A 23,100-nucleotide genomic window follows, 5' to 3' on the forward strand; every position below is an offset into this window, starting at 1 on the left:
TCATCTCCTGGTTCTGATTTCTGTCTCCACCTAGCTGAACCCTGGGAGTTTCTTCTTTTGTGATGCTGAAGTGCACTCTTGTCCTGACGCCTGCACTTGAGTCTCATCAAGGGAGTCTCATTTTTCTACTTAATCAATAAACTCTCTGACTTTGCTCCACTCTGACTTACTCTTATTCTGTGGAGGAGGGAGATCTCAAGGAGCCAGCAACATCAAAGGAAAAGCCCCGAGGCTCTGAGCAGACTGCTTGAGCTTGCCATGTCTGCATCCTTGAAGTGCATCTTCTGTTGCCAGTGGCAGACAGAGCTGCTGTTCACAGCAGTGACCAAGACTTTTGTACTTTAGGTAAAATAACACTTGTCCCTCAGGACCTGTGGAGCATTAATTCCAGGACTTCCTCATTTATCAAAATCCATACATGTTAAACAGCTCATCTCCAGATTGCTCATAAAACCTAATATGATATAAGGTCTATGCATGTAGTTGCTATATTTTATTGTTGGAGAATGAGGACAAGGAAAAAAAAATACCCGTACATGTTTACTACTGATGCAGTGTATGGGAAACCTTTTCAGTCCTGCTTGGTCTTTCTCAAGGATGTCGATGTGTCCCTCCGTTCTCTACCTCCACTGCCACCTGTTGTCATCTTAGTATAAATTTCTCTCTTTAAAATTTATGTTGGGCTGGAGAGATGGCTCAGAGGTTAAGAGCACTGGCTGCTCTTCCAGAGGTCCTGAGTTCAATTCTCAGCAACCACATGGTGGCTCACAACCATCTGTAATGAGATCTGGTGCCCTCTTCTGGCCTGCAGGGACACATGCAGACAGAACACCGTATACAAAATAAATAAATAAATCTTAAAAAAATAAATAAAATTTATGTTTATGTGTACATGTATATTTATGTGCATGTTTGTATGTGTGGATACAAGTACATGTGTAGGTGTGTGTATGTGTGTGTGTGTGTGTGTGTATGCACACACACACACTTTTGGAAATCAGAGAACAATCTTGTGTGTCATTCCTCAGGTTCCTTCTACCTTTTGTTTGACATTTTGTATATAACATATATATACAAGTATATAACATAGATATGTATATGTACACATATATGAATGCTTTGAAATATCATACAGTGTGTTTTGGTTTTGCTTACCTTCTATCACCCAACTCTTCCCAGCTCCACCCCCTTCCTTTCCCACCCAGTTTTGTCAAGGTCAATTTGTATTACCCAAATGTTCTTGATTGAATGGCCTTCAATTAAGTGCTGCACTCTTAGAGCAAATCTTAAAGCAAATTAACACTTCTTCCAGCAGCTAACCATCGCCAATTGCTCCCTTGGCTAGGGATGAAACTGTGTGCCCACCTCCCCTCTCCCCTCTGGGATTTGGTCTGGCTTGGGTTTGCGCAGGTCTCCTATGTGTTGTCACAATAGCTCTGCATGCAGATGTGCAGCTGCCCGTTCTGTCCAGATGTTCCTTGTCATCACTGTCTCTGGCTCTCCCTCTCTCTTCAGCCCTCTCTTCTGCAGTGGTCCCTGAGCCTTGGGAGGAGAGTGGATGTGTATACTCGGCTAGTTCTCTGCGCCTTGTTCTCTTTTCTGTAAAGACACAGGACATACGGGATTTAGTTCTTACTCTTATCCAATATGAGTTCATCTGACCTTGACTGCATCTGCAAATACCGTTTCCCATGAGAGCACATTCATAGACTCTGGGTGGACATAGACTTGGGAAGGGGGCACGAATCAACCCAAGACATGAGAAGAACATTCTAATGGGGGTTGTCAAGGAAGACTTCTCTAAAGAAGAAAAAACAAAGCCGGGGGCGGCGGTGGCCCACACCTTTGATCCTAGCACTCAGGAGACAGAGCCAGGCGAATCTCTGTGAGTTCGAGGCCAGTCTGGCCTACAGAGCAAGATCCAGAACAGACACCAAAACTACATGGAGAAACCCTGTCTCGAAAAACCAAAAAGAAGAAGAAGAAGAAGAAGAAGAAGAAGAAGAAGAAGAAGAAGAAGAAGAAGAAGAAGAAGAAGAAATGCTTCATAGCTGCGTGGTTGTGTAAATGTTCCTGGTGTACCCAGGCTGGCAGAGATGAAGATGTTCTACAGAGACACTGTGTGCTTCTGTTTGACTGTCAGACTGTTAAAACAATGGACCGGAAGAAACTACAGTTCCTCCAGAACTCTCATGCTGGAAGAAGAGAAGGATTAAAGCCTGGACCAGTTAGAGAGGAAACTTATCCCCTGGAACTTGTTAAACTTATCCCCTAGAACTTGTTAAACTTGTCCCCTGGGACTTGTTAAACCACCCTCTACTTAAACCGTCACTTCAGCTCAGGACCCTGAAGACGGACTTGGAAGGCTGCTAGATGTCTTTGTCTCTCTTCCTAGTGTGGTCGTATTGAGTTAAAAACCCCTTTCTGCTTTTACTATTAATTTATATCTATTAATCGACTTATTCGTGACAGTAGCTGAACCTGGCTTGTAGTGGCACAGGCTGGAACGCAGGTGTCTGCCGCATCATGAAAATGTCTTTAGATTTTAAATGCTCATGATGTGTCCTTAATCTAGGTTCTCCTCTGTCAGTCTAGCACAGACACCACAACTACAGCCCCCCTAAACTTCACACGGGGAAACTGAGGCCTTTCACAGACAGTGAAACTGGGGCAGTGTGACACATCTGTTTTCCGTTAACCTCATGGAAGCTGGGGAGACAGATCTGGGACAGGTGTCGCTGTCCCTCTGGGCCAGGTTGAATACAGTCAAAGTTTCTCATGTACCCAGGGAGCATCTGTTCAGTCTCCAGTGGGGCCTCCCAAAGCTGACCCCACCTGGGAAGTGCCCTGTGTGTACAGCTGGCTTCCTGCCTCCTGGCTGGAGAAGAGGCTGGCCTTCTGACCTGCCAGGCTCTTGTTTGTTGTGTTTCTAAACAGTGCTGAAAGTCCTGCTTCCTCCCTGGTGAATCTGCTGCCTCCCAACACCGCTGTCCAAGACTGGGGCAAGAGGTTTTACATTTCTGCCTGCTCCATGCCTGGGTTTTCTACTGTGATGATTGTAACTGGAAGGGAGTTATGAGAAGGTTAAGTAGCGGGTTTAACATGTTTTAACAGCATGATAGGCTTCCATTGCTAGCACTTCACCAAACAGATCAGTTACAGCTTTATGATTATAAAATGGCATACCGAAGCCTAGAAGAGCAGGGAACATATCTAGCTTGATGAACGTTAGTATTAGGGGCTTGATGTTGTCATGCAAAAGCAAAGCTCCCAGCTCAAAGGGGATGCTAGGAGTTCATTCTGGAGCCAAATATGAGGCCTATGTGACCATGGCCTGGGAACACAGATTCAGGCTCCCCCAAATTCCATCTTCCATGTGGAAGCAGTTTCATGAGCTTTTTAAAAACAGTAATGGAACAAAGAACTTCATAAATCAAGGTATTTTTCTGATACATTGGTGGGAACAGTAAGTAGGAGGTTACAGGAATGACAGCTTCTGCGTCCCTTGTTTCATCATGGTCCCTTCCTCCATTTCAGAACCAGCAGCAGTCAGGTCTCTCTGGCTGAAGCCTAAGAAGGTTATCTGTAGGACTGAGGGTGATTATGTGGTTGTGGTTCCACACTGAGGGAGAATGGGTTCACACCCTGGGGGAACAGAGGAGGTATTCTAAATTCTAAAGGGAGATACTTGTGTTCTCCATGTAGAGAATGGAGTCAGTGAAGGCAACCTGAGGCCTAGCGGCCTTCCTCTATTAAATAGCCTCACAGCCAATCCATATATTGGATAGGAGTTAGCTCCCTGTACATGCAAGGGCCCGTGGCCAACTACAAGCTAGTCATGTAACCTAGGAACAAAGAGAGAGCATAATTTAATTAAGGACCAGTAAAGCAAGCCAAGGGAGAAAAAGAATGACCCGAGAGGACTGCGGTATGGGACTCTTCCTACGATTGGGTGAACAGCATGTGATAATCATCTCCCCGGTTGGACTAATAGGGCATACAAAGAATGTGTGAGCCCACATTGGCTTAGCCTGTGATCTGCCCAGAGTAGAACCAATTTCAATAAAATTTTCTCAGCTCTTGTTCAGTTTCTGCCATAAGTCCAATAAAAAGCTCTGGATGACACCGCTCAGTGGACGCCCTCCCTTGGGACCCCTCCTACTCTCAGGAGTCTTTCTCATTTTATCTCAATAAACTCTCACTTTGTTCAGCTCTTTGGCCAAGTTCCTTATTTCTCATCAGCTTGAGAGCCACAGTCTCAGTGTGGCTCTGGTGACTTCTGCTTGTGTGGTACCCGAGTCCCCTGGGTTACGCCCACCAGAGACAAGAAAGGCTCTGTTGCTCTCAAAGATCGGACATCAGATTCTCCTGGCCTTTGTCTTGTGTTTTCCACGATTTGTAAGACTGCCAAAGACACAGAGGAAACAGCCCTGCTCTCCTCCTAGGTTCGTACTGGAAATGAATTCACTTTTTAAGACCAGTTTATTTCCTAATGCCTTTTGGAATCCAGGGAAACTCAAGTGCAGGTTTCTGGGCCTGAGTGTCCAAGATCAATTGTAAACTATCTCCTCCTCTCTGGTCTTCAACTCCAGCAAAGCTCACTGTTGCCGTGTGAGATGGTGGGTAGAGAGAGGGATTACTTTCACCATAACACCTGAAGTGGAAATGGAACTTTAAAGAATATATACAGCTATTGAACATATAATATGACTCATCCACTTAATTAATGGGTGACTAAATTGGATGCATCAAGCACAAACGCTGTCCCAGCAGGCCCCCACCCCAACCAGGGCTTTCACTTGCCGGGGTTTCAGTTATCCATGGTCAACCACTGTCTGAAAATATCAAATGGCAAATTCCAAAAATAATTCACCAGTTTGAAATGGCACACCACTCTGAGTAGTTCAAAGAAATCTTGCACCACCCTGCTCTGTCACCCAGGATATGAATCACCATATTGTCCAGTGTGTCCATGCTGTGTACACTACCTTCCTGTTAATCACTTAGAGGTCATCTAGTCATCACATTGACCATTGTACTGCAGTCCAAGTAATCTTTATTGTACTTGATAACAACCCCAAAGCCCAAGAGAAGTAAGGCTGGCAATTTTATTCTAGTACATGGCTATAATGTTCTATTTTATTTTTAGCTAATAGAACCTCTTACTGTGCCTAATTCATAAGTTAAACTTAATCATAGGTGTATATGCTTTGGAAAATCACTAGTATATATTAGTATGTATGTATGTATGTATGTATGTATATGTGTGGCTGGCTCCAGGGGTCTTGAAAGGTAACCCCTGGAGATGGGAGGATCACTGACTACTGCACAGTCCCAGAGAACTCTTCACCATCCAGCTGATTCACATAATTTCTAAGATATCAGGAGGGCTCTCCGTTGCCTCTGACCCTGTGGCCTGTCCTGCATGTAGGATCCCCCAACAAGACCTTTGTTCTTTCTTTTTGTCCACTCTCAAGCCCTGTAGTGCAGCCTTCCTCTTTCGGAAGGTTTGGGCGTGGCCAAGTCGTGATGCACCATGGTACAAGGTGGAGAAGAGAGTTGGGCAGAAAGGAAGCCTGGAGGTGGTCTCTCCCTCAGTCGACAGAAATGGCGAAGGGCGCCCTGTTTCCCAGGCATGGTTGGCATGGACAGGACTTTGTGGCCTGCATGCATTTGTTCCTGCACTCCCAGGGCTGCTGAGGTCTTGCTAGCCTCCCTCTGAATTAGAAGGAGATCCCTGGAGAGGCTGTTTGATTAGGTGACTAATGTGGTTAGAAACAAAGAGGAGAGCAAGGCAGGGCATTCAGAGACTCTTCTGGAAGCCTGGAAGGTGAGGGTGTGGTGGAGGGAGGCTTCTAGGCTCAGGGAAGTGGATTTTGGTGACATGGACATCTTTTGAGATGCTTTGACGGGTTCTGGGGCTGGGGGCTGGGGCTCAGAGCCCCATCATGACTGACTCTGAGCATTGCCTCTCTAGTGTGTTGCCACCAAGTCCTCTTGGAGCCTTACACTGGGACCAGGAATGTGCCACTAGAGGTCACTGGAGTTTGTGTCTCTGCACCTGGGCTCAGCAAGGGAACCAACATCAGGTGCCTCTGAGGGGTGGCAGCCAAATCAACATCGGGACACAGTTTTCAGGGACAGTGAATGCACTCCCTAGGAAGAAAGTCCACTGCTGCACTGGACAGTTTTTCATGTCATTCACCCCAATCACCCTCTCATTTCTGCTCCCACATGCTAATTCTTTACTGAGAAGACCTGGCCACTAATGTCTCTGGTGTTTGATCCATCAGGGCTAAGCTAGGAAGTTTTAGCTCTATGTCCTGGATCCAGTCTAAGGAAAATATGGCCCTTCTCTGCCTCCAGCAAGGGTATGTCCCCAACGGAAGTGTCTCTTTCTCTACTGAAAATTAAGTTGTTCCATAATTGTTCTTCGTTTATTTGCTTGTAGGCAAAAGGAGGGAAGGCTGGTTTGGGTTTAAGTTTTGGGTCTTATTTTATAAGCAAAGTTCTTTCTAAACCTAAGGTCCTTACTTTAAAATTTTATTTCTCTCTCTCTCTCTCTCTCTCTCTCTCTCTCTCTCTCTCTCTCTCTCTCTCTCTCTCTCTGTGTGTGTGTGTGTAATGGGGAGGGGCAGGCAGACATGCCATGCTGTATGTCTGGAGATCAGAAGACAATTTTATGGAGTTGAATCTCTTCTCCCACTTTTACATGGACTCCAGGGATCAAACCTGCTGAGCATCTTGCTGGTGCCCAGGGTTCTTATTTATTCTATTTTTTTTTTTTCAAAATGAAACTAGAGTTCTCGACAGAGAGAGCTAAGGTTAATGCATGACCTAATGTAGTGTGCACAGCACAGTGTGACACTCAGAAGAAGCTTCCTCATGGTCTCATTGCTACTCCTGAGGGATCCAGGTCCTGTTTATTTACATCTGTCCCCTCATGGAATCACAGAATTTAGCATGTGGCCAAACTTATGTTTTTTTAGCAAACAATCAAAGTAGCTCACATTTAGAGCTTGGGCACACGGATTTTGACCAACTTCTTTTTTTTAATCTTTGTGGAGGATTCAGAAGTCTTATTAGGCTAATGTGGTAGTGCATGCCTGTGGTCCCAGAGCTCAGGAGGCAGAGGCAAGAAGATCAGGAGTTCAAAGTCATCCTGGGCTACATAATGAGTCAAGTCATCCTGGGCTTATGGGATACATGAGACCTTGTCTATATCCTTCCCTGTCAAAGAAGTGTATCTTATGAAGTTCTCACCAGGGTTCTTGTTGTGGGGTATTCACCAGAGAAGACTGCTCAGACTTGGAATTAAGCCAATAGAAGTCTTTATTAGCCAGGCAGTGACTACACTGGGTGTTTGGGATCCCACCTTTCTCAGGGCGAGCTTTTAAGCACAAAAAGCCATGTGCTGGGTTGACAGACTTCAGTTAACAAGAACTGTTAACCAGAAGCAGAACTCCAGAAGCCAAAAAGCAAGTTTAGTATGTTTAGAGACCTTCCCATAACTATGGACTTTGATGGATTAGGTCTTTGTTTTCATTTTGGGCAGGTGGCGTTGTCTGTGTGCTGAATTTCACAGCTCAAATGGCACTTCCATCATGGAGTCGGTTGTGCTAACATCTGTGGGCCTGTTACAGTTCTAACTGGAAGAAACAAAATTAAAACACAGCTAAAGGGGCCAGTGCAATAGCTCAGCAGGTAAAGGCTCTTGCCAAGCAAGCCTGGGAACCTGAGTTTCACCCCCAGGGCCCACAGAAAAGTAGAAAAAAGCCAACTTCACAACGTTGTCCTGTGACCCGCATACTGTCCTATGCACATACTGGCACAGCCCCTCCCCCATCATGCATACAGACAATAGTAATAATTAAAAAAGAGTAAACACAGAAATGAATACACAGAAAGTGACTAAAATGTGGAACTTGAGTTGTTTAGAATGAAACATCATTTTTAAAGCAGAGGTCCAGGATGAATTTGTATCTGGAATTTTTGCCAACAGTGAACTGTGTCAAATGCTGGAGATGAGGAGAAGGGGACCGTTTATACAGCAGAGACACTGTATCGGGGAGGCAGATTTTAGGGTGTAGGCAGTATTGGGAGAGCACTTGGCTGCCCAGAGGTGGAGTGGGAGTGCCTGGATACAGGAAAAAGCCTCGGGAAAGAGACGCTAAGGAGGAAGACACCACTGTCTCTGCACCAATTGGCTGTTCATTTCCTTCTCCTCCAAGGTATAATAAAGTTATATAATTAAAACCCAGAAGTGTTCTGGCTGGGCCCCACACCCAGTGTAAGGAGTCTTCATGTTACATCTCTAAGTTAGAGCCATCGAATCACTACTTCATACACACCGTAAGTTCACGGAACTGACTCTCTAGGAGGAAGTCGCAGTCCTCCTCCACCGGACACTTCCAAGTGGCATTTAATCCCCACCTGCCCTCCAGGGTTTGCTCAGGGCAGCTAGTGCCATTCCAGAGCCATAGACTGAGTTTCTTCCTTCTTCCAGGGTGCCAGTTATACTTATCAACAGCCGATTTCACATCTTAGCTCTGCGTTCCCAAATGTCACTACTACTATCAAACGACTGTGAAATGATCCCTTGCCTCTCAGCCTGCCACCCTTTCTGTAGCCGAGTGGGGAGCCACATCTAGGTGCTTTACACTCAGTTTCTCTGCTATGCCATGATGTAACAGTAGATGGCGCTATGGGCAAGACCCCATACAGTGCTCCTGGACTCCATGCTAACCCACTAGTCCTGTATTCATTCTCAAGTGACCAACTGCGGGACTTATTCAGAATCCCATCTTGCTCTGCGAGGTGACGAGCATTACCAGATGCTTGTCTGCCCAGCATCCAACCCTCCATTTCATGACAGCCATGGAGTTTTCCTTTGAAGAACCATTTCCTCACATTACATCTTGCGGTTCTTAAGGGTTCTGCCACTTGGAGATGCGCCCACATTGCCCAGTGTGGCTAGTCCAGGTTGGCATGTATGTTGCTATGGCGCCAGGACGAAGCAGGATCGGGACCACGGGGAGCTGCGGGACAGTTGTCTGTTGTTAACCGAGGAGAGGCCGCCTGCGGAGGAAGTTCAGTCAGAAGAGTGCAGACAGGGAGGCTATGAGGGAGCTCCTGGGAGCAGGATTTGTATTCTCTATCCAAACAGGACTGAAGCCAACCCCCCACTGACTTCTAGTTAACCTTCAATTCGATTCTTTTTTCTTTGTCTTAGTTTCGTTCAAATGCAATTTCTGGCATTTCAACCCAAGGGCCCTAACAGGACCCCTTGAGTCCCCCACTCCTCCGAGCTTCTGGGATGACAAGTCCTTATGCCCACTCTCTTGTTCTGTCACCATCCTGCCTAAATACTCTGTCTGCCTCTTTCTCTGGGTGAGCCCTGCTTTTCTTTCAGGACACCAGCTCCTTTGAAGACCCCAAGAAGACTGCCTGTAGTTCTGCGACAGTCACTAAGACATTCATCATGGATGTAGGGGGCTGTTTTAGCATTTGGTGTCAAGTGCAGCAGTGGGATGTTGGGGTGTGGTTGAGAAGGAGTCCAACAACAACTTAGAGGGAAGGGGCACACAGTGGGCCATTCTGTAGTGATTAAAACCGTAATCAAGGGGCCGAGAGGAGGCTTAACTAGGAGAAGTGCTTCTTACACAACTGTGAAGATGGGAGTTTGGATCCCCAGAGCATGTGCAAATGTGTGCTCACCAGCCTACAATCCCAGCACACAGGAGGGGAAAACAGGACACCCGAAGCTGGCTACTTAGACTAGCTGAAATAGTGAGCTCTGGGTTTAAGTGAGAGACTCTGCCTTGATACATAGAGAGTCATCTGGGAAGACTCCTGTTTCTCTGACTCCCACACACACATATCCAAACTCACTTGTACACACACACACCCTACACCTGCCCACTTGAATCCAAGGAATGACTTTATGTGAAAGAGTTAATCATTTTTCAATGGTAGGATTATTAATCATTTCCCATTATTTTTAATGTATCTATATTTTAACATTTTACAATGAGAATGTATTATACATACTGTAGCAGGAAAACTGGAAGGTATTTTGATATATCTAACATGGTATTAAACATTTCGTTCTTATACATGTTTATGTGCATTAATTCCACCTTGGAAATTAGATGAATTCCACCTTGGAGATTTCCTCTAAGGAAGTAATTGAAGTTATAAAATATGGTATGTTAATATGACCTTATTTGTAACCATGTAAAACTGAAACAGTCTAACACTATAGAAATGAGAGAATATGTCACCTCTTCCAAATCAAAGGAAGACTGTTAAGATTGTGTCTATTCTTCCAGGCCTGGAGGTGCATGCCTTTAATCCTAGCACTTTGGAGGCAGAGGTATGCAGCTCTGTCTCTGAGGACAGCCTGATCTACATAGTGAGGCCCTATCTCAAAAGAAAATTGTGTCTAAGTTTGTTATAGCAATGACAGCTTGTGAGTTATTATGAGGTAAGAAAATGTAGAATATAATTATATTCTGACTACTAATATACTACTAATATTTTTTAAAGCATAAAAATAATGTATTAAATGAATCTAGAATACAGGTTATTTTGATTGGTGTGATTTAGGTGGACTGTAGAGTATTATTTTCTCTTGTCAGCATTTTCCAAGTACGATCATTAAGCACTTATGTTAACAGGAACAAACATGTAATTATTTGAAAACATGATGTGCTTGAGTGCTGAAGGAATTTATCAGTCTCTGGAGAGCCTCCTAGGGTTTGGGTGGAGACAGAATGATAATAAACTGCTGTCCTTTAGGGTCCCAGGGACCCATTCTCAGAGAACAGGGCCTCAAGTCACCCTTTATCATATGGAGCACACTGATCCCAATCCAGCCTGGGCCCTAAAGGTCTAGCTCAGGACTGGGGTCCCTCCCAGGGTTGGCTACTACCTCAGAGAGCTAGAACAGAGTCTTCTTTCAGCTCACTCCACCCCAGGCGGCCCCACCATAGTGGGGTGAGAGAGGACTCTCCCCCATAGCTTAGTCAACATCATGGAACTTGAACCTCACCCAGGTCTCCCCCACCCTTCCACAGAATGGCCCACCCAGCTGCTGGCATGGCCCATCTTATCTCCAGGCCCAGCTGTTCCTTGAAGTGACTTCGACTCCCCTGAGCATCTTGCTGGGGCTGGAAGCAAGTTACAGGCTTGACTCACTGGAAGAGCCAGCTGCCCAGGGAGCAGGCAGCTGTGAGAGGGAAATCTAGTCTACAGGTATAGCAGGTGAAGCCAGGTGAACACAGACATTGGCCAGTGCTTGGGAGTTTTTTTGAAATGATAACCTGCCTCTGAAAGCTGTGTATGGAAACCAGAAGGAGCCCCATACTTCCTTAGGGATGGCGTTGAATTTACAGGCCACTTACAGCTGTTTGTTTGACCCTAAGCCTCATACCATCAACCAGCAAGTGCCCACAAAACTCCACTGTGGACTTGGCCACTTTCAAGGACACAGGGACGACCCATATCCTTGGCTTCCTGGGAACCTCAGTTTCCTTATCTGCAAAATGAGGGCCTTGTCCAAGAAGATCATACTTATAAAAAAAAATCATACTTGCCTTCTGAACATGCTTTGCTTAACAGGAGGGTGGGAAACTGAGGTCCCTGATTAGGATGATCACATAAAGTAGGTAGAGTACAGCCAGAAAAGAAAACAGAAAAACAAGATGGATCTTCCCCCTTTGGAAGGAAACGGTTTTCTTACTAAGGATAGAACTTCACACCCAAGAAGGCTTGCAGTGGGGTCCTAGGAGACTCACCCACACTAATCCTGATGCATCTGATGAAGCCCTGGTGTGTTTCACTTTAACTTTCGTGTGGTAGGGAGGGGAGAGGTGCGTGTACATGTACATGTGTGTGTGTGTGTGTGTGTGTGTGTGTGTGTGTATGTGTCTTCTTCCTCATGAAGAGCAGAGATCAATTTTAGGGATCATTCCTCAGAAGTCATCCCGTGTGTGGCATCTGAGGACAATTTGTGGGAGTCAGTTCCCTCTACTGCGTGGAACCTGGAGCTCAAACTCAGGTCATCAGACTTAGCAGCACATGCCTTTACCCACCGAGCCATCTTACCCATCCTGTGTGTTTTTTTAAGTCTACGAGGTCACATGCTTTGTATTTCTTCTCTCCCACCTTCCTTCATCCCTTTGATCTCCATGTCCAGAGATGTTCTGTGTGCAAATTTCCACTCATTCTGCCTAATGACTTGGAAACCAAAGTCAGTCTTTACCTAAGTCCTCAGCTCTCCTAGCTTAGGAGGAAAGCATGATAGGAAGGCAAACTTCATCTGCTTCAACATTTGTAAGAACATGAATTTATGTTGATGAACTGCTTTCAACCTTTGAAAGGTGAGAAAAAAAAGACTCATATGGTTCATGCCATGCCAAGTGATGGAGGAGGGAGGGCTGTCCCTGGGAGATGGAGCAGGAAGGGCTGTCCCTGGGAGATGGAGCAGGAAGGGCTGTCCCTGGGAGATGGAGGAGGAAGGGCTGAAGTGTAGCAAGGGTTGAGCTCTCTCCTCATCCTCCAGACACTGCATATTTGGTTACTCCCTTCATCTCAGGGGTAGTGTTGCCTAGAAGGTGGTATGGCTTCCCAGATTAAGTGCCTGTTCACTGGTCAGCACTAGTGATCTACGACCCCCAAGCAGGTATATTCATTTCTAATGGCTACATCATTTCACAGTGATGGGCTTAGCAGGACTAATGAAAGCCTCCTTACCAATCCAACATCTTTTATAAACACTGATGCACATTATCAGGTCCAAAGGAAACTCCAGCTCCCCAAACTCCAAAAGGCAGTCCAAATATCCAGAAGTGAGCTCAACCTGGATTATAAGAGGATTTCTGGTGCTTAGATAAAAGCCAGTGTTCCTCAGGAACTTAAGAAACTGGTTCCCATCTACCAAACAAAGTCATTTCCCTTACCTCTGGTAGAAGGGAAATATGGCCTCAAACTCATTCTGCAGCAAAGGTGGGTCTTGAACTTGGAATACTACCCTTTTTTTTTTTTTTTTTTTTTGTCTTTTGAGACAGGGTTTCTCTGTGTAATAGTCCTGGTTGTCCTGGAACTCACTCTGTAGACCAGACTGGCCTTGAACTCACTGAGATCCGCCTGCCTCTGCTTTCCAATGCTGGGATTAAAGGCATGTGGCACCACCACCCAGCAGAATCCTATTCTTACCCTCCCAAGCAACTGCATTGTTTTAACCCACCAGTTTGTGGTAATTTGTCAGGGTAACCATACAAGATAAATGCAAATACTATTGATTTATTAAGAAGAAAAACTACTTAAAGACTTCTGAAAGTCTTTTACATGTAAATAATCAATGGCAATTTATTACAATCAAAGGTTAAGACTGTTAGGTCAGCTTTTGGATATTTGAATGAGAAGTCATTTAAGTTACACATCAAAGCCGGAACTATTAAGCTAGGCTTTGCAGGCTTAACTTTGTGTTAGAGAGGTGAAATTTTTGTTTATGAAATTTGCCTTGAAAAAAAGATCCTTCATGTTCTTCCTCATATGTGGATTCTAGCCTGTAATGTATACATGCGTGCATATAAACAAATGTATGTATAGGCATAGTATAACAAGTAGAAAGGAGAACGAGAAAGGGTAGCATTAGGTGATGAGGAAGAATGGAATGCACGGGAGGGACTAATGAGTTGTGAAGGAAGATATAAAGCTATTTGTTTTTCTAGTGTTAGCTGTGGTGTGTGTGTGTGTGTGTGTGTGTGTGTGTGTGTGTGTGTGTGTGTGTGTGTGATGGAGAAGAGCATAACAATGTAATTGATAGTTGAAGTGTAAAATCCAATGTGAAGGTGCACAGCTTCAGAATGGCTGTTCTAACTGTGTAGAAGTTCACTAAAGATGTGTAGGCTTGTGTCTGGCTAACTTTTATTTGAAAGTTCTTAACAATAAAGTGATCGTTATTTTTTTTTAAAATAAAGTTACAGATTTCTCTATGAGACTTCTGTCAAGTCTAGCTATTACCGATGGAGAAAGGCTCCTGCAAATCTGAATTGGGGCTTTGGGGGTTAAGTAGTGGCCTGCAGGTGATAGGCCAGAACAGCATGGGTGATTCTCAAGCTAACTGGGGTCTATGAAGAAAGGCTTCTTAGTACATACCACAAGGGCTGATGCTGTTAGCAAGGTGGGAAGAAACAGGAAATTGACCCATATTGCCTCTGGGTGTCTTTCCATTCTGGTGAAGAATTGCCCATACATTTCTTTGTGTTTGTGTGTGTTTGTGTGTGTGTGTGTGTGTGTGTGTGTGTGTGTGTGTGTGTGTGTGCACGCACATGCGCATGCTACAGCATGCATGTGGAGGTCAGAAGGAGTTGGTTCTCTCCTTACACCATGTAAGTTCCAGGAGTCAAACTCAGGTTGTCGGCCCACTGAGTCATTCCTACTGGCTCCTCCACCTCATTTTTTGAGGTAAGTTCTCTCACTGAACTGGAAGTCCTACCTTTCAACTGGCCTGGATGGCAAATGAAGCCCTGGAGTCAGCTGTCTCCACATCCCAGTGTAGGATTGGCGGGATGGGCTGCAGGGATGGACTGCTGGCGGTTTCTACGTGGATGCTGGGGATTAGGCATCAGGAAAGAGCCGAGCAGGACATGGAAAGTGAGGATCCAAGAGCTGGGTGCTCCTGGTCTTCCTGGCGTTCATGGGCCCGCTGTGGCCATGGCATTGGCAGTAGGCTGGACCAAGGCAAATGTCTTACATCAATCAACTGCTGAGTTAGACATGTACATGGAAAACAAGTCTTTGTTTGTATACGTGTTTGTTCTTTTTCCAGGAGGAGAAGTCATATGACCTTCAGCTTTGAAATACTGCTTGGGTTTATTTGTGCTTTGTGTGTAGTGTTATTTATAACGACACTGTGTGTCACACCTGCTAACTTACAGAAACGAGCGCTGACTATACAAATTGCTGTTTCTAGTGATGACTGTTTGGACTATAATTCTTTTGTGGATAAATATGGGGTTGAACAATATAATCCTTAGACCTAATTGCACAGTTGCACACGGAAGTTATGAGTGTTGCTCTGTAGAGACCGACCTGCTTTTCAGAGCAGCCAGCCAGCCAAAGAGTTCATTTAGTTCTCTCATAGTGACAGCGCAAGGATAATGACTGTGTACTCAGCACGCCATTCATGGTTATCTTCCTGGTGACAGGACCCTCCAGCTTTCTCGCAACCCTGTGTTGAGACAGGAGTTTTAACTGCCACTCCCTCTGGAACCATAACTTTTGCAGAGTGGAACCACCACGAACGTAAAACACTGGCATCTAGTTGGCACATAAGTGTGATGTTAGCAAGCACATACACACACAAAGAAAGAATTATTTTCCATGTACATGTCTAACCCAGCAGTTGATGTGAGGTGTTTGCCTTGGTCCAGCCCCAGAAGCATCAGTGACAGAAGGCAGGACTCTGAGGCTTGAATCCAGAGCATTTGAAAGAAAGGGACTTAGGTCACTGGAGAGCAAATACTCTGCAAACCTGGATTGGGGCTTTGGGGGTTAAGTAGTGGCCTGCAGGTGACAGGTCAGAACAGCATGGGTGATTCTCAAGTTAACTGGGGTCCCAGTGAGCATCTCTCTTCCATCCGCCATCATGTCCTCAGGTGAGAACATACATGAACATCACCAGAGTCATTTATGAAAGACTTAGCCGCTGCTGCTTGCCTCAAGAACATTCTGGGATGGAGTAGGGTTTCAGTGTCTCCTGCATTCTCATGCAAAGGACTCATTCCCAGCCTAGGCTGGGACAGATAGATATTCAGAGAGCAGCTCAGAGTGCATTGCGGGGGTGTGTGTGTGTGCTCTCTTAGAATGGCGTCAGATGATTCAGAATCTGTCACTTGAATCACTCCCATCACCTACTCTGGATTTAGACTCTCTGAAATCAAACCGTGTTCTTCTGTTGCCGATGCTTGACCCTCCTAGGCCCACAGGAGTACATCCAAAGCCTCAATCCATCCGGATACTGGGAAAAGAACTGGGGTCCTTGGCAAGAGCAGGAAGTGCTCTTATCCAGACTCACTTGGAACACTTTAAAGGGTACGTACGTTTTTGGGTTCTATTTCTTCTGGAAGGAAAAGGACCAAAAGCCCATTTGACTCTGAGGCCAATAGACAGATACGTGAATGTCCTGCTGGACTCTGTAGACCTGTGGGAGGACTGGCCATGGGTGACACACTCAGATAGAGCTGGCTGCTCCCAAGTCAGAGAACTGGTTTCCCTCACGTCCAGACTAATGTCAATTCCCACATGCAGACAAAGCACAGGAAGCTGAGGTTCCTGTGGGTTGTATCTCTTCACCTACAGATCCAGGAGCAGCCAGTGTGAAGGGTAGGTTAGTTACTATCCTGACAGTCTTATCCAAGTGGATACAAACAGGAAGGCCTAACTAGATGATCCCGATGTGGTCATCGCTAAACTAGACAATCCTGCTGTGCTCGTCTAGAGGATTCCTATGTGGTCATCTCTAACTAGATGATCCTGCTGTTCTCATCTAGAGGATTCCTATGTGGTCATCTCTAACTAGATGATCCTGCTGTTCTCATCTAGATCATCCCGATGTGGTCATCTCTAACTAGATGATCCTGCTGTGGTCATCCAGCAGAGGTGCTGAGCACTTCCCTACTTGGAGTAAGAGGGTCTTCTCATCCTAGGGTGACACTGTCAAGGGAAGACACCATGCCTTGGATCCTATAGTAACCGGCAAGGGGTAAAACACAGACCCTTGGCCATGACTCCTAAATCTACTGTGCTGTGTGAATTGTCCTGCTTTGTTAGCCTCTCGGGTGCTCATCAAACCCATCTGCTCTGCCCAGGAAACCACTTTGCTGGCAACTCTCCCTATTGCCTTATCTCTCCCCACCTCCTCTTGTTGTTTCTGTGTGTTTTGTTGTAGACACAACACAGATCAGGCCTGCCCAGCTGGATGCTATCGTGTACGGCCGTCTGCCTCCAGGGCTCACCCTTCCCTAACAGATGGCCACTGAGGCCCAGAGATGCTGCAAGAGACCACTCTGGAGTGGCCCAGCCTCCTGTGGACCACAGCTGATGGCTGGCCTCCTGCTTCCACAGATTGCTGGGGGTGGCTGCTGAGCACCCCTGTCCCTGGGCATGTTTCTTCTCCTGGGAGCTGTTGCTCTGTAGTCAACCGGGGGAGGAAGGGCTCTGTTGTTCTGTGGCCTTTACGACCTCCAGTCATTGGCGATAGTAACCCTAGCTCTGTGTAGCCACAAAGCCTCTCATACCCCATGGTCCCTGTTGGAATCATCTTGTGAAAACAGAACTCTGAGAGTAGGAAATGCAAAACCGCAGCCTCCTGCTAACATTTTGCTGTTTGAACACGTTTTGTGTGTCTGAATGGCAATGTGTGTGTGATCTGTCTCCCGCCTCTCCTGCCTTTAAATAGGGCTTTTCTCATGGAGGAGTAATACATGCTCATTATGTTATGCAAACACAAAAAGGAAAGCAAAATAACGCCTGTTGAGAACTGACAATATTTTGATGCACACATCTTTGGTCTTTTTAAAAATCTTTTACTTTATGCGCGTTGGTGTTTTGCCATAGGTGTCCGGTCCCCTGGAACTGCAGTTACAGACAGTCGTGAGCTGCCATGTGGGTGCTGGGAATTGAACCTGGGTCCTCTGGAAGAGCAGTCAGTGCTCTCAGCCACTAAGCCATCTCTCCAGTCCCAACTTTGGTCTTTTAACAAGTATACTTATAGCAAAAATATAACAGTACACAGCCTCATTTTTACACATTTCTCCTAGCTTTCCTCTTTCATATGAATCAGTGGGAACAGTTTTTATATCAATGACAGAGAGAGAGAGAGAGAGAGAGAGAGAGAGAGAGAGAGAGAGAGACAGAGACAGAGACAGAGACAGAGACAGAGACAGACAGACAGACAGTGTATATATGTGTGTTGCCAGGGCTCACACTCCAGGCCTTATGCATGCAGGGCAAGTACTCTCCACTGAGCTATAGAGCCAGCCTCCTTTCTCTAGGACAGTAACATGCACATGTGCTGTCTCTGATTCAGCCAATCTCCCATCTTCAGCCCTTTAGTTCGGTTCTCCTTTCTCCCTGTCTTAAACAAGGCTAGTGGTTGCTGAAGCTTGATGCTTTTCTTGCTCTGTTGTAAGACTTCTGTGCCCCCCAAGACTGCTCCCTTTTAAAGATGATGGAGAGATTGTACCTGAGACTACATATGAAAGTCTCTTATAGTGCTGTACTGCTTCTTTTACGTCGACATGATACAGGCTAGAGTCATTTGAGAAGAGAGAATCCCAACTGAGAAAATGCCCCAACCAAATTGGCCTGTAGGCAAGTCTGTGGGGGCATTTTCTTGATTAATGATTGATGTGTGGGGACCCATCCCACTCGGGGTGATGGTATCCCTGGGCTTGTAGTCCTGGACTGTATAAGAAAACAAACCGAGCAAGCCATGGGGAGCAAGCCAGTAAACAGCACTCCTCCATGGCCTCCCAGGTTCCTGCCTTGAATTCCTGTTCCGACTTCCCTCAGAGATGGAGTGTGACCTAGGAGTTCTAAGTAGGCTCTATAGTTATAAGTTGTTTTTGGTCAAGGACTTTATCCCAGCAATAGACAAGCGAGGCCATGGTCATTGTGGCTAGTCTGTTAGGAGAAATGGTGCATGTGCTAAGGAAAGAGAAGCATGCACCAGTGTATGGCACATGTTATGTACCAGGTATGGTTCCAAGTTCTTCCCATTGTTAACTGAATAGACTACTTTGTACCACAGTAAAGAGGAGCAGAAGGCTCTGAGAGATCCCATAGTGCCCCACCTCAACTTCCCACTCCCCAGTGCTGCCTCTGTTACAGATGATAAACCAAAGTGACATCATAGTCACCCTGAACCCACTCTATTTCCTTATTGTCTAGAGTTTTCCACAACTGGAACCATACAATAGGTGGACCTTTTAGATTCACTTCTTTTGCTTAGCAGTGTGTATTTAGGTTTCCTCTGTGTCTTTTCAAGCCTTGATAGCTCACCTCTTTTAAGTGCTGAGTAATGTTCCATTGTCTGGATGTACCACTGCATCCTAACACATTTAGTCTCTACAGTATCCGATTGAGGTAAGCACTATTGAGTAACTCGGCTTTTGTATGATGACTCTCTGAAGTGCAGAGGGAGAAACCTCTTCCTCAAGATCACAGAACTAGGAATCAGTGGAGCACTGATTCTAACCTGTCTGGCTTCTGAGTTTACGCCTCTCTTAAGACACAGTACCCCTGAGTTGGGGATCCTAGAAAGGGGGGGATCCAAAAGACTGTGAAACAAGAGTTTGGGGTTCCTGGAGTGGTGAATGATTAGGGCTGGCAAGCCTGTCTCAGTTCAGCAGCCTTGAGGGTTGGAGCACGCAGGTGACAGAAGTACCTGGTCATGAGCAAGCAGGTGTCATTTAAAATAAGAGGTGGTGCTTTGGGGTTAAGGTGACATGGCGTGTTCTGTTTGCTTTAAAAATGATCATTGCTGGGGAAACAATGCTGAATAGATGAAGCACACGTGATAGAAACTTAGTCCCCAGCTGAATTCGCTGGATCTGGGTTGGGTATGCAGAGGCTTTCTCTCTCTCTCTCTCTCTCTCTCTCTCTCTCTCTCTCTCTCTCTCTCTCTGTGTGTGTGGTGTTTGAGTGCGGACAGGTGCACATCTGTATGTGTATGGTGGCCAGAGGATAACTTTGGCTGCCACCCCTAACTGTCCATCTTCTTTTTCTTCTCAAGACCAGACTGGCCTGGAGCTCACCCAGAGGATCTGCCTGTTTGCTCCTTCCCAGTGCTAGGATTACACATGTGCCTCACTGTGTCCAGCCTTTTACTGTGGGCTCTGGAGCTGGAACTCAGGTCCTTGGCGCTTATGAGGCCCAGCTCTCTCTTGGATTACGTTTGCTCAAAGTGTTTCATGCTAAGTCATCTTAAAGGGGTGGGGAGGGGGACGTTTCAAACCTCTGGATGGTTTTTATACATGCTCTGTTCGGGGGAGCCTTCCAGCCCAGGATGCAGAGGTTCAGTGAGGAACATAAAAGTCAAACCCAGCTGGATTGTGGCTTTCTCAAGAGCTTTGCTCATCCTCATTGGTTCGGGGAAGGAGTTACAAAAAGCCGTGCTTATTCCTGTTGGATTTGTAAGGCTGTGGAATAGGTGAGATGAGCCTCGTTCGTGGAATGAGCCTTACAGGTTTGGTCCTTTTGGGGTGATGTTAGTTTTTCATCTTGGGAACCACCGTGAGGAAACAACTGAGTTTGGGATGCTTAGATAGTGAAAAGTTAGATAACAGATTGCTCATTTGTCCAGGGGAGGTCGAGGGCCACTGATGGTCCTTCACTGCCCCTGCCCAGCGCTGAGCCAAGTCCTGTGGGGAACAGGGAGGGAAGGGGCACTCAATCTTTCTCCAGCCATATCCTTTGTGTGGGAGAGTCATGGGGCAATGGGGAGCCCATGTCACTGGATGCTGCCACTCCCCCATCTATTTTTATAACCATGGCCTTGGGCTCTGTTGTCCATGCTTCAAAGGACCGACTTCCCAGCCAGTGGAGCCCAACAAAGTCCTTCAGCACCTCCCCTCCGCTTTACTGCATGGCCAACGTTAAGAAAAACCAGGCTGTTTTGTATTTTGTTGGTGATTGAATTTTGCCAGAAGAATAGCAGCGTAAGGGGATATGTGTAATGTACTACAAATACCTTTTGTAGCCTAAGAGGACTTACAGAAGACAAGCCCTTCAGGAGTGAGGGGGCTGGGTGCATGACAAAAAGCTAGCTAAGAAACCCCTGGGAAGGTCCTGGTGTTCAGGGCCTCTCCCCCTGTCCTTCCTTCCCTCACTCCATTCCTCTCTCCCTTGGAAGCTGGCACTTGGTTCCTGACCTAGCTTTCTATGATCTGTACCAGGATTAAGGGCGACAGAATCCAGAGGTGCCTAGCCTTAGGTAGGCCCCCCTTTTTGACTTTGATCAAGACCAATGACTTGTTCATTTTCCTCATCTTTCTAATCAAGAGAGATCTGATCAGGTAAGACCAGGAAGCCCCCATCCCGACCCCCATATCTTTTTTTTTTTTCATTTTATTGAAAACAGATTCTTTTCTCATACAATATATCCTGATGATAGTTCCTCTCCTTCTACCCCTCCCAGTTCCTCCTCACCTCACCTCCACTCTGGATTCACTCTCTTTCCATCTCTCATTACAAAAGAACAGGCTTCTAAGAGATGACAACCAAAGATGACAAAATAAAATATAATAAGATGAAGTAAAAACTCTCATACTGAAGTTGGACAGGGCAACCCAACAGAAGGAAAAGAGTCCCAAGAGCAGGCACAAGAGTCAGAGACCAATGATTCTCAGTCAGGAGGTCCACAAAATACTAAACTGATGGCTTAGTGTTATACACAGAGGACCTGGTGCAGACCCGGGTAGGCCCCTGCTTGCTGCTTCAGGCTCTGGGAGTTTATATGCACCTTGCTTAGTTGATTCAAAGGACCTTGTTCGCTTGGTGTCCCTCATCTCCTCTGACTCTTTCTGCCTCCTCTTCCTCAAGATTCCCTGAGCTCTGAGGGAAGGAATTTAATGGAGACCTCCCATTTAGACCGTCTCTCTGAATAACATCTGGCTGTGGGGCTCTGCATCTGTTTTCATCTGCTGCCAGTGGATGCCTCTCTGAGGGTGACTGGATAAGACACTGATCTATGAGTATAGCAGAATATCATTAGGAATCATTTTATTGATTCTTTTAGACCAGTAGTGTTTGGTTTTTACTTAGGTCCCTGGGCTATCTAGTCTCTGGTTCTTGGTTACCCAAGCAGTGTCCGGTATGGGTTTCTTCTCATGAAGTCAAATCAGAACATTGGTTGGCTACTCCCACAAGTTCCGTACCACCATTGACCTAGTATATTTTGCAGGCAGGACAGATTGTAGGTCAAAGATTTTGTGGCTGCCCCCTCTTCATCTTGGCCTGTCCTACTAGGGCCCTTGGAGAGGGAGACATGGTCAGAGCCCTGTGTGCGTAAAGAGAAAGAAGCCGACTCAGGCTTTCCAGGGTCTCAGGGGCATGAGTCCAGGTAGCTAGTGTCACGAGTTCTTTGCCATTGTGCACACATACTGCATTGGTCGGATGGAGCCAGAAGATGGGCCTTGACAGAGGCAAGGTTATCTGATTTGTAAGTGCAGACATGAGCTTGGATGACAGATGCGCCTGCCCCTCATTGTCACAGAGGCCCCCTCCTTCTGTGAGCCCTGAAACTCCCTCCATCTGTGAACACCACTCTCCTACCGAGATTCTTTAAGATTTCATCAAGGGGTTTCCCCTTCTTTATACTTGGCTTTGAAGATTCTTTACAAATGGTTTCCTCACCACAGTAAGTCAGGAGTCCATCCTCCCACCGTGAAAATCACCCTGTAGAACATGTGAATGGGGCCTAATGGCAAGGCCAAAGAGGAGCTAAAGCTGGCATTCACTAATCCCCCAAAACAAATGCAGCCTCTGATTCATTCAGCCCAGATGCATTCAACTTCAGATGCATTCATTTAAAGCATGAAAATATTTAGATTATGGAGTCTCCAGTGTATTGTGTCAGTCGGGTGGACTCTGTAAAGCGGTGTTTCACCTTTGAAGGAATGATAAGCTATTTTGTAAAGTTTCCAGCAAGAGACACTATGTTGTTAAAAAGCCTAAAACATGTGCTCAAGGGGGTAGTTGAAGGAATCAAGAGGAATCTGGATGGAAGAGATAACACTGAAGGGGATATATGGCTACCTGAAAATCAGCAAGGTCTTGCCTGGTTCTTAAAGACAGACAAAGGTCTGAAAAAGGAAAATACTTGTAGATCAAATTTGACATTGTAGGAGCAAGAACTTTCTAGAAATTAGACCTATAGTCATGTGCTGCATAATAACAGATTCCATGAGCATAGTTGTCACACACAACTCCACTACCTAGCCATGTCCCCAGATAGCCTGGTTTGTGTAAGGACTCTCTGAAGTACAATAAAATTGCCCAATGTGTTGCACTAAAAGCATCTCTGTTATT

This window comes from Peromyscus californicus, unplaced genomic scaffold, assembly GCF_007827085.1.
Source record: "Peromyscus californicus insignis strain IS unplaced genomic scaffold, ASM782708v3 Scaffold_12__1_contigs__length_115047231, whole genome shotgun sequence".
NCBI lineage: Eukaryota > Metazoa > Chordata > Mammalia > Rodentia > Cricetidae > Peromyscus > Peromyscus californicus.